The following is a 9846-nucleotide window of genomic DNA, read 5'->3' on the forward strand; positions in this document are numbered from 1 at the left end:
AAGGAAAGATGAAAGGCTCCGGAGAAGCAAGAATTTCAGCCAGTCTTGCAGCTCCAAACAAGAGGGCGATTCTTTGTTGGAAGAAAATCTTCCGACTCAGGATTATGTGAACGGAAACATACGGCGAATATTGGTAAGGTTCATCCGTTCGAATTGGACGATTTGGTCGGAACATATTAAAGCAAATGAATATAGCAATCACTTACAAGAGGATAAGACACATGGGATTGGCCTTTGATAAGAGATTAGGAGGAATTAATCATGATTAAGAAGAAGTAATGGCCAAAAGTCTATAAAAATAGAGACACACAGAGAGTTGCAGTTTTAAATCCATATAGGCTATGCAAGAGAAGATTATATAGATGCGTAGATCTTGAAGAGAGCTTCGCGCCTATATAAAAACTTTCAAAAACGGGCAACCGAGCGAAAAGTTATGAGCATTTTACTACAAGACTATAAAACTGCCAAAATTCTATAAAAACAGAGATACACAGAGAATTGCAGTTTTAAATCCATATAGGCCATGCAAGAGAGGATTAGATAGATGCGTAGAGCTTGAAGAGAGCTTCGCGCCCATATAAAAACTTTCAAAAACGGACAACCGAGCGAAAAGTTATGAGCATTTTACTACAAGACTATAAAACTACCAAAATTCGCCTAAAAATTAGCAACTTTAGGAGAAATTCTAATCATCAATGAAGTAAGGGATTAAGAAATTAGTTACATGAGTGGAAAGAGCATAGAAAGAGCTTCCTAGCCATATGATCAATTTTAGAAACCAATACCCGAGTGATGAGTAATTACCGGTTGAAATTTGGGTATTGGACCACAAAAATTGCACTTCTCTCTCTTTGCATGAAACCTCAATTTTCACATATCCTCTTGCCTTTCATCTCCTTCATGATTCAAGCTAGAGGGTAAGGGTTAACATTGCTCAGCAAACAATCGTAAAGATTTGCCTATGGTCCCCAAAGTCTTTCCACATGCTCATTACCGCTAAAACCATTGGTACCTCCAAAGGAGGGCGGCAATAAGACAAGGGCTACCTTGAGAAGTCACAGGCCCGCCAAGATAATAACTCCTTATCCCACTTATCATGAATCATCAAAGAGGTCCAAAATTGGGTTAAGCATGAGGAGCTAATGCTAAATGAGACATTCACATGTAAAGAGAGTGTTTGAATAAGGGTTTGAAAGATAAGAGAATGGCAATGACACAAAATGCTCAATTGAGGAGGCTCATTCCTTGATTTGAAAGGGAGAGGAGGGCTCCTTTTATAGGTGGAGAATCACCCTCTCTTCCATTGTTACAAATTACAACATAAAAAACTTCAACCCTTCAGTGACATAAGGATAGATGTCACCATCAATTGTCCTCTTAGGCTAAGTCTTCTATTGATTATTAAATTGAAGACTTTTTGACTTTGAGAGTGTGATGAGATAATAGCCAAGCCTAAGTGGGTGGAGATCCCACTTACACATGGCGGAATTCTCCTCTTCCATGTAGGCATTCTAGAAGAATCTTGCCCAGTTATGCACCTACACACACTCCTCCACATGCCTTCCACACTCCCCAACTTGTAGCCTTATGGTGAATGCCATATTAATAATACAATAAAAATCCATGTGAGCATGAAGGCCCACTTTTATTTTCCACATCACTAGCCTATCTACCATACCAAAGTATTTATCAAGCATACTTGTGGCATTTACAATGTGTGCACCCTAAATCAAGTAAAACCATTATATTTGAAGATAGAATGCTGTTATCGGGGTAGCCGCCAAGCCGCCGCATCACCACGCCGTTATTCCATTATGGGCGCCGCAATCTTCTTGGACAAGCTTCCATCTTATTACCATTGAGAAACCATCAAAATATGCACAAAATTGACAATGAAAGATATCAATTTTTCACGTCACATCTTTTCCCCCCTAGCAGATCCTCCATGCTTGTCTGGGGGGTCTGCTGGCCATGGTGTTCGAGGGTAGAATATCTTTAGCCGGTACTCATTGGCACGTCCGGGAACCTCTTGGCCACTTGCATCCTCTAGAAGATAGGTGTTATTTTTGAACTTTTGCTTTATCCTGAAGGGGCCTTCCCATCGTCGAAGAAGCTTCTTATCTAGTCGTTTCTCCACACAGCCATCATACCTCATGACTAAGCTCCCTTGCTTGAGTTTTGGCTTCTTCTTCTTCTTCGTGAGAGTGTCATGCCTTGCCTTGCGCCGTTGTTGTGCAGCCTCCAAATTTTGAAGTGCTTGAAGTCGCCTCTCATCCAAGATCTACAGTTGTGCTAGGCGTTGGGCATGTGTTTCTTCTTCATTATTCAAGCGTGCAAAAGATGTGCGAAGGCTTGTGATTTCCAATTCTATTGGCAAAATAGCCTCCACTCCATAAACTAACTGAAAAGGTGTGAAACCAAGAGAGAGTTTGTGAGTTGTCCTATAGGACCATAGGACCTCTGGTAAATGCACATCCCACTTTCTCTTCATAGTATCCACTAGCTTAGACAAAGATCCACAAAGCAGTCCATTAGTTTTTTCTACTAAACCATTACATTGGGGATAATAGGGAGTTGACATAGCATGCTTTATTTTTAATTTCTGCACCAAAGCTTCAATCAAGTCATTCCTGAAAGACCTCCCCCCATCTGTAAGGATTTCCAATGGACACCCAAATCAGGCACATATGTATTCCCTGAGAAAGGATGCCACAGCCACTGCTTTATTATTGACCATTGCCTTTGCTTCTGCCCACCTTGTTGCATAATCTGTGGCCACCAATATGTAATACTTCCCATGTGAGGAACGAGGAAGTGGACCCACAAAATCTAATCCCCACCTTTCAAAAATGGACCATATGCTGGGATAGGGTTTAAGGGTCCGGGAACCAATTGCTTATGCCCATATGCCTGGCATACTTCACAGCTTCTGCACCACTCATAGACATCTTTGCTGAGTCGAGGCCAATAATCCCCTGTGTTAAGGATCCTCCGAGTTGTGCTGGTTGAGGCAAAGTGACCTGAACATTCATGACATAATTCCATAATCCTTTTAGATTCTTCCAGGCTCACTACCCTCCTAAGAATCTTATCCTTACCTTGCTTGTAAAGAACATCCCCTAGAATTGTGTAAGGATGAGCTTTCCTGGTAAGCCTTTGCTTCTGTTGAGGATTCAATCCAGGAGGGAAGTATCCTGTATCTAAATAGTGTTGAACATCTTGGAGCTCAGGCCAACCTATATCCATTAATACAAGAGTAGCTACTTTGAAAGAAGCCAAGGTTTTAGTAGCCAATTCATCACCCTTTTGATTATCCTTCCTGTTAACATGCACAAATTTACAAAACTCAAAAGCTTCTTTCAACTCCATTGCCCTTTTATACAATTCTTGGAGATTAGGACTCCTTGCCTTATATTCTCCTTTCATTTGTCGGATGACCAATTGTGAATCCCCTTTAACCTCTACCTCTTTAATTTCATCTTTTATGCAATCTTCTAATCCCCAAATCAATGCATTGTACTCAGCCACATTATTTGATATAGCCTTTAGAAATTCCCTACCCTTGGCCCATACCTCTTTTCCTTCTGGATCAAATAAAACTATCCCCCCAGCCCCACATTGCCTGGAAGGACTAAAGGCTCCATCAAAATGCATAGTGAAAGCAGTTGGTGGCGTTTCCAAATCTTCATATACTTCTTCCTTTGCTCCTGTTCCTTCTTTCTCTTCCTTCCTTGTAAGCAAATCTACAAGAGAGGCCCTAGTGGTGTTTTTTGTAATAAAAGTGAAAGAGAATTCTTGAAGCTCGTAAATCCACTTTGCAAACTTCCCTCCTGCAGGATTGGGTTTGCGGACCAAGAATTGTAAAGAAGGTTGAGATGTGAGGAAGAAAAAAGGGCGAGGTAACAAGTATGACCTGAACTTCTTTACTGCAAAAACAAGAGACAAACCACCTTTCTCCATTTCACCATACCTCTCCTCGGCATGAGTGAGTTGTCGGCTTGCATAATACACTGGTTGCATATGCCCTTGCTCTCCCTTTTGCAAGAGTATAGCACCCACTGAATGTGATGAGACACTTGGGTTCACATAAAAGTCCTCCCCCCACCTAGGAGGCTGCACAATTGGACTTTGACTCATGCATTCCTTGAGCAAACAAAAAGATTGAATTTGATCGGGCCCCCATTGGAAAGAAACATTCTTCTTTGTCAACAGATTTATAGGATACATCTTCTCAGAGAACATGTCAACAAAGCGTTGGTAGTACTTTGTTTTACCCAAAATCCTCCTTACCTCCCGTACATTGGTAGGTGGTGGGAGGGCCACAATTGCCTGCACCTTCTCAGGATCCATCTCTATGCCTTCTTCTGAGATAACATGTCCCAAGAGAACCACCTTCCTTCGTGCCAAGCGGCATTTTCCAAGATTAAGACACCCTTTTGCATCATCAATACTTTGCAAGGCCAACCTCAACTTTTCCAAGTGATCCATGCGGCTTGAGTAAATGCAAAAATCATCCAGAAAGACCCTTACAAACTTCCCCAAGTAAGGTACAAATACCTGACTCATGAAGCGTTGAAAAGTTGCTGGTGCATTGGTCAAGCCAAATGGCATCACCCTATAGGCGTACACTCCCCAAGGGGTGATAAATGAGGTTTTCCTTTGATCTTCTTCACAAATCCGGATTTGAAAGTATCCATAGTACACTGAATACAACTCATGACCTGCAACTTGATCCAAAATCTCATCCTGAAAGGGTAGAGGGTAATGATCCCTCTTTGTGCATGCATTCAGAGGGCGAAAGTCCACACACACACGCCATTTTCCACCCTTTTTGGGAGTGACTACAACTGGGAAAATCCATTCTAAATTCTCTACTAGAAAAATAAATCCAGCTTCAAGCAAATTTGTTACCTCCTTCTTAAGCACCTCTGCTTGCACTACTCCCAAACGCCTTAGCCGCTGCACCACTGGCTTACTTTGGGGCTTGAGATCAATCTTGTGCTCTACTAGGGTAACTTGGCGTACTTGTGAGTAGCTGTTTGCAAAAAGGTTAGGAAATCCATCTAACATTTTTAAGTAATCCTCCCTTTCAGTACCTGCTATGGACTCATCATCAAGAAGAAGTTCATTTTGTTGGTGAAGACTAGTGAGGTCCACATCTCCTTTCTTACACATGGTTGAAGAAGCTTCCCCTTCCAAGGCTCCATTGTCTTCAGCATCCCCTCGCGATCCCTTCCTAGGGAAAGACCAAATGCAACTCCCTCCACCTCTCCTTCTGAGATGGAATCCTCAGAGCTACCACTTGTCTCTTCTTCATCGGATGACTCTGACTCTGAACTTTCGGAAGTTGAAGGTTCACCTCTTACCACCTTCTTGCGAGACGACTCTTGATGTTGTAGTGGACCTTCTTATTCTCACCTTGTAGAATAAGATCACCTGTCTCCCACTTTTGAATTGCCTTCACTTGGCGAAGCCATGGCCTACCCAATATCAATGGGTAGGCTATGGCATCAAGCTTTGTAGGAATGACCTGAAAAGTGTTGAAATTTGAGCATAATGATGAGCTATGGTGGATCAAACACTAGAATCAACATCATTAACAAAGTGATTAGCAAATGATTAAGACGTAATTAGTGAATAATTAGCAAATAGATTAATGTAGGCATGGATACTCAAAAACCAGCAAATTCTCATTAGGGCTATGCCTCAATTTATAGAGTTTACATCAAGCATCAAATCCCATTGATTTCTCCATGATTCACTCCCAGAATATCTCCACCTTTTGCCTGATTCTCTCCACCTCTTCTCTTTTCCTTGAATATCTCCCAGAATATCTCCACACTCCTAAATTCTCTCATGCTACCCTTTATTCTCTCCCAGTAGATTCTTCTCACCTTTTCACAGGTTCTTTCACAATTACATCTCCTCTTTTACAGCCTCTATCCAAGAGCTTGTTCCCACACACACCCTATTCACTTGTATATTTCAACACCTCCCCTCAAGTGAATAATCCTAGTACACCTAGACCCTATACCAAGTTTGCCTTCCCTTACTTGATAGTCCGTGACCAGTGTCTACTCCTCCCCTCAAGTTATCTCAGCACACCTGGACCCTGTATCAAGTTTCTCTCTTACTTGACAATCCGCGACCAGTGCCTCAAGTCCCTAAACTCCATAGTCCTTGACACTCTCTCTCTCTATGTGTCCAAGGCTACTATAAGTGCCCGCGACCTTGACTAAAGTGCTCACACATACATCTACCACGTGGCCTACATCATCGGTGGCTCAGAGGTGGTTTTACTTTATTGGGGCAGGTTACATTGGGTTGTGGGGTCTCTCTCTCTCTCTCTCTCAGAGATTTTCACATGGCTCCTCACTCTTTGGAGCCTCACATCTTCTCTTGTCTTCAGTCTTCTTGTCGTGGCAGCATCTCTCCACGCGTCCGTCTCTTCTTTCAGTCTTCTCGGGGCAGCTTCTCTTCTTGTGGCAGCTTCTCTTCTCGTGTCCATGTCTTCCTTCAGATCTTCTTCTCGGTGTGGATCCTCTTCTTGGAAAGAGATATTCTTCTTCTTTCATGGCTGGGGCCATGAGCTCGTCCGTCAGGTCATTTTGCTACATGTGAGCAACATATTCAAATGATTTGCTGACAGTTCCTTTGGGTTTTTTATGTTTATTTTGTAACTTTATGCAATGCAAACCCAAATTTATGCGGGAGGTCTTACCTCTTGCCTTATTCTGGACAAGGGCAGTGTCTGTTCCCATTTTTACACTGATGTAATGTGCCCAATACATAATGCGTTAAGCATTCATTCTCATGCACATTCCAAATGCAACTCTGGCTGTGAATAATCTTGTATTTGAGTGAGATTTACAGGCATTAACCAAAGGTTAAATGCAAAATGATGATTTTCACAAATTTATCAGAATAATTTTACCAGAAATTACATTAAATCAAGGGTAACCAATTTGTACGGGATGGTTGGGATATCAAACCAACTCCGATTTGCAATCTGAAGTTATAGGGATCTGTATCAGATACCTAATGGTTAATTTGAACCCTCAATTGCACCAAAATATAGTGATTAGTACTGATTAATCACTGATTAGCAAATTAATGCTCTGTTTTGTGTGCAAAAAACAGAGTATGCGGGGAGCCCAGATCTGGTGCCTTCCACTTCAAATGAGCTCAAATGCTTTCAAAGGCATCAATAGCAATGAGTCTAGTAGAGGATTAAGCCAAGAAACATAAGATTTGACCAAATATTGAAAGCTTAATCTCTGTTTTACCAAAGTCACCTGCAGGTTTGACGAAGAGCTTGGATCTCATTGTAGACTTGATGAAACTGAATTCTGTCTTCACCAGCTTGTAGAGCATGCTTAAAAACCCCCGAGGCTAAGGGTAATTAGACCCATTTGATTTGATGAAGTAGAAATCATTGATTTACTGCAGAAAAACGTAGCTTTTTAATCAGCGAAAATCGGGAGCTTGCGTGGGCGGTTTGCGCTTCTAATTTGATGGGCTGGAGCTCCTATGGGTTAGCTATCTTGGGCTAGAAGGGTTTGGGCAATGGTTGAGTGTGCAAGGAGAATGGAATCCTCCACTGGCTGGGGGTGAAGGGGAGAAGTGAAAACTCACTAAAAATTTGATTTTTTGCTAATTTTCTACTAATCTTAATTAATTAACTAATGGGCTCATAAATCTGATTGATTCTAGGCATGGCTCTGATACCATGTTGAAATTTGAGCATAATGATGAGCTATGGTGGATCAAACACTAGAATCAACATCATTAACAAAGTGATTAGTAAATGATTAAGACGTAATTAGTGAATAATTAGCAAATAGATTAATGTAGGCATGGATACTCAAAAACCAGCAAATTCTCATTAGAGCTATGCCTCAATTTATAGAGTTTACATCAAGCATCAAATCCCATTGATTTCTCCATGATTCACTCCCAGAATATCTCCACCTTTTGCCTGATTCTCTCCACCTCTTCTCTTTTCCTTGAATATCTCCCAGAATATCTCCACACTCCTAAATTCTCTCATGCTACCCTTTATTCTCTCCCAGTAGATTCTTCTCACCTTTTCACAGGTTCTTTCACAATTACATCTCCTCTTTTACAGCCTCTATCCAAGAGCTTGTTTCCACACACACCCTATTCACTTGTATATTTCAACAAAAAGTTGTAGGCACAGAAATACCACATACATCCACTCCCAAATTCCTGACAATTCCTAAGGTTTTCACCCTAGTATTATCAGCAAGTTTGATGCGATAGGGAGAGTTGGTAGAAGACAACTGTAAATCAGCATCTTTCATTGTTTTTTCACTCATGACATTGATTGATGCACCTCCATCAATGTATGCATTAGAAATTGTCTGCCCCTCAATGATGACATCAATCACAGGCACGTCATCTCCTACATCAATATCCACCTTTTGAACCATAGGAGTCCCATTATCCCTCTTCTTTTTCTTAGATTCCCTTGTGCTAGCCAGCTTACCCCATTCCTTTCTAAGCTTTGGAGAGAGTGTCAAAAGCTACCCAAATGTGATTTGTACTGTTTTCTCCCTAAGATCTGTCAAGAGGTCATAACTAAGAGATCCTTGTCCAAGAGGAAAGTCAGATTGTCCAATTTTTCTCCTAGACGACTTTTTCTTCTTCTTATTTTTCTCCTCTTCTTCAGATTTATCTTCTTGTTCTTCTTCTTCCTTGCTTCTAGTTTTACGACCCCTTTTTGCCATTAATGGCATCAATGTTTCCTCTTCTTCTGAGCATATTTTCTCTAAAAGTGCTAAACTTTTATCCTCACTTTCCTTAACTTTGGACACTCGGTGCGATAGTGCCCCTTCTCTTGACATTCATAGCATGTGACACTACTTCTATCCCTAGGTTTATCCTCAGCTCGTGGAACCCTAGGTGGCCTTGCATTGACTAAGTGTAACTTCAAATCAGCAAATTCTGCCATAAGTTGTGCAATGTTATGATCCAAGGATGGAGCTTGTACCTGAGATGTTGAGGCTATCTCTACTCGTGGTGGGGTTGGCACATTCGGAGAAGACTGGAATGTGGACTCAATATGAAGAGTGGCCAAATTCTTCAAAGCAATACGAAGAGCCTCTTTAAAATTAGTGGGATCTTTGCTAAGAACTTTTCCATGCAAGCGGGGATCCAAAGCCCTGATAAACTTGCTCATCTTAAGGTGCTCCATTGCTAAAGAACTCTTTGAATCTTCCATAGAAGGTGAAGAAGAAGAAGCAACAACATGTAAAGCAACTTGTTGATATTTGATGAATAAGGCTTCATACCTCACTGAAAAGGCAGAACTGACTCTCCATCCTTTTGGAAAATTTGATCCAATTGCAATAGTAAAGCATTTGGGGACTCCACTGTCCCAAATCTCTCCTTCATTGCTTTGGTCAACCTTTCCCAATCATTCTTGGACTCCTCTGGCAAAGCCTCATGCCAAGTTAAGGCCATACCCTCCAAGAAATCTAGAAGTATTTCTTCCCTCTCCTTCATAGACCAACCCGTCAAGCGGCATGCTCGGTTAAACTCTCGGAGATAACTCCCCGGGTCTTCTCCTTCTGATCCTTGGAACACCGGAATGTTGAACATCTTGCACCAAAAGATGAGTAGCAACAAGGGAAATTTACTTGTTTCAAAATAACTTTCCTTTAATCATGCGAGACCTTGAGGTTAAAAATAGAATAATTCTAAGTAAAACCTGCCCGCCGTCTCCACCAAAAGATGTGACACGAAGTTGGGGTTTGGACTTCGGTCACTTCTCAGAATCAAAACACACTTGTATGAAACCTCACAGCCTCCTCACCTCCCTTT

The sequence above is a fragment of the Cibotium barometz genome, chromosome 21, assembly GCF_041138505.1.
Source record: "Cibotium barometz isolate CiBa-2024 chromosome 21, ASM4113850v1, whole genome shotgun sequence".
NCBI classification, from domain to species: domain Eukaryota; kingdom Viridiplantae; phylum Streptophyta; class Polypodiopsida; order Cyatheales; family Cibotiaceae; genus Cibotium; species Cibotium barometz.